The 2936-nt window shown below is 47.9% G+C and overlaps 1 non-coding gene across 1 annotated transcript; it reads right to left on the bottom strand.

Annotated features, from left to right (window-relative positions):
- Positions 1-2553: 2553 nt before the first annotated feature.
- Positions 2554-2626, bottom strand: TRNAY-GUA (transfer RNA tyrosine (anticodon GUA)). Its single transcript has one exon. It is a non-coding gene; the product is annotated as a tRNA-Tyr (tRNA).
- Between the last annotated feature and the right edge of the window lie 310 nt (positions 2627-2936).

The following is a 2936-nucleotide window of genomic DNA, read 5'->3' as shown; positions in this document are numbered from 1 at the left end:
TATTGTGGAAAAACTTTGGCTTTCTACGTTACATTTGAGATCCCACATCACCCCTCCCGGGAGGGCTCGAACCACCAACCTATTGGTTAACAACCGAACGCGCTAACCATTGCGCCACGGAAGCCCAAAAACTAAATGGTCGTCAGGTATTGTGGAAAAACTTTGGTTTTCTACGTTATATTTGAGATCCCACAACACCGCTCCCGGGTGGGCTCAAACCACCAACCTATTGGTTAACAGCTGAACGCGCTAACCATTGCGCCACGGAAGCCCAAAAATTAAATGCTCGTCAGGTATTGTGTAAAAATCTTGACTTTTTACGTCACATCTGAGACCTCACAACACTGCTCCCGGATGAGCTCGAGCCACCAACCTATTGGTTAACAGCCGAACGCGCTAACCATTGAGCCACGGAAGCTCAGAAATTAAATGGTTGTCACGTATTGTGGAAAAGTTTTGACTTTTTACGCTACATCTGAGACCCCACAACACCTCTCCCGGGTGGGCTCGAACCTTCAACCTTTCGATTAACAGCTGAACGCGCTAATCATTGCGCCACGGAAGCTCAAAAATTAAATGTTCGTCAGGTATTGTGGAAAAACTCTGACATTTTACGTTACATCTGAGACCTCACAACACCGCTCCCGGATGGGCTCGAACCACCAACCTATTGGTTAACAGCCGAACGCGCTAACCATTGCGCCACGGAAGCCCAAAAATTAAATGGTCGTCAGGTGTTGTGGAAAAAACCTTGACTTTTTACGTCACATCTGAGACGTCACAACACCGCTCCCGGATGGGCTCGAACCACCAACCTATTGGTTAACAGCCGAACGCGCTAACCATTGAGCCACGGAAGCCCAAAAGTTAAATGCTCGTCAGGTATTGTGTAAAAACCTTGACTTTTTACGTCACATCTGAGACCTCACAACACCTTTCCCGGATGGGCTCGAACCACCAACCTATTGGTTAACAGCCGAACGCGCTAACCATTGAGCCACGGAAGCTCAGAAATTAAATGGTTGTCACGTATTGTGGAAAAGTTTTGACTTTTTACGCTACATCTGAGACCCCACAACACCTCTCCCGGGTGGGCTCGAACCTTCAACCTTTCGATTAACAGCTGAACGCGCTAATCATTGCGCCACGGAAGCCCAAAAATTAAATGTTCGTCAGGTGTTGTGGAAAAAACCTTGACTTTTTACGTTACATCTGAGACCTCACAACACGGCTCCCGGATGGGCTCGAACCACCAACCTATTGGTTAACCGCCCAACGCGCTAACCATTGCGCCACGGAAGCCCAAAAATTAAATGGTCTTCAGGTATTGTGGAAAAACCTTGACTTTTTACGTCACATCTGAGACGTCACAACACCGCTCCCGGATGGGCTCGAACCACCAACCTACGGTTAACAGCCGAACGCGCTAACCATTGAGCCACGGAAGCTCAGAAATTAAATGGTTGTCACGTATTGTGGAAAAGTTTTGACTTTTTACGCAACATCTGAGACCCCACAACACCTCTCCCGGGTGGGCTCGAACCTTCAACCTTTCGATTAACAGCTGTACGCGCTAATCATTGCGCCACGGAAGCCCAAAAATTAAATGTTCGTCAGGTGTTGTGGAAAAACTCTGACATTTTACGTTACATCTGAGACCTCACAACACCGCTCCCGGATGGGCTCGAACCACCAACCTATTGGTTAACAGCCGAACGCGCTAACCATTGAGCCACGGAAGCTCAGAAATTAAATGGTTGTCAGGTATTGTGGATAAGTTATGACTTATTACGTTACACCTGAGACCCCACAACACCTCTCCCGGGTGGGCCCGAACCTTCAACCTTTCGATTAACAGCTGAACGCGCTAATCATTGCGCCACGGAAGCCCAAAAATTAAAGGTTCGTCAGGTGTTGTGGAAAAAACCTTGACTTTTTACGTTACATCTGAGACCTCACAACACCGCTCCCGGATGGGCTCGAACCACCAACCTATTGGTTAACCGCCCAACGCGCTAACCATTGCGCCACGGAAGCCCAAAAATTAAATGTTCGTCAGGTGTTGTGGAAAAACTCTGACATTTTACGTTACATCTGAGACCTCACAACACCGCTCCCGGATGGGCTCGAACCACCAACCTATTGGTTAACAGTCGAACGCGCTAACCATTGAGCCACGGAAGCTCAGAAATTAAATGGTTGTCAGGTATTGTGGATAAGTTATGACTTATTACGTTACATCTGAGACCCCACAACACCTCTCCCGGGTGGGCCCGAACCTTCAACCTTTCGATTAACAGCTGAACGCGCTAATCATTGCGCCACGGAAGCTCAAAAATTAAATGTTCGTCAGGTATTGTGGAAAAACTCTGACATTTTACGTTACATCTGAGACCTCACAACACCGCTCCCGGATGGGCTCGAACCACCAACCTATTGGTTAACAGCCGAACGCGCTAACCATTGCGCCACGGAAGCCCAAAAATTAAATGGTCGTCAGGTGTTGTAGAATAAACCTTGACTTTTTACGTCACATCTGAGACGTCACAACACCGCTCCCGGATGGGCTCGAACCACCAACCTATTGGTTTACAGCCGAACGCGCTAACCATTGCGCCACGGAAGCCCAAAAAATAAATGGTCGTCAGGTATTGTGGATAAGTTATGACTTATTACGTTACATCTGAGACCCTACAACACCTCTCCCGGTTGGGCTCGAACCACCAACCTATTGGTTAACAACCAAACGCGCTAACCATTGCGCCAAGGAAGCCCAAAAACTAAATGGTCGTCAGGTATTGTGGAAAAACTTTGGTTTTCTACGTTACATTTGAGATCCCACAACACCGCTCCCGGATGGGCTCGAACCACCAACCTATTGGTTAACAGCCGAACGCGCTAACCATTGAGCCACGCAAGCTCAGAAATTAAATGGT

Source organism: Phalangium opilio, unplaced genomic scaffold, assembly GCF_054372755.1.
Source record: "Phalangium opilio isolate 3A_F unplaced genomic scaffold, DU_Popi_V2 ptg001170l_1, whole genome shotgun sequence".
NCBI lineage: Eukaryota > Metazoa > Arthropoda > Arachnida > Opiliones > Phalangiidae > Phalangium > Phalangium opilio.
The sequence above is the reverse complement of the archived record's forward strand: the minus strand, read 5'-3'. Positions and strand labels throughout refer to the sequence as shown.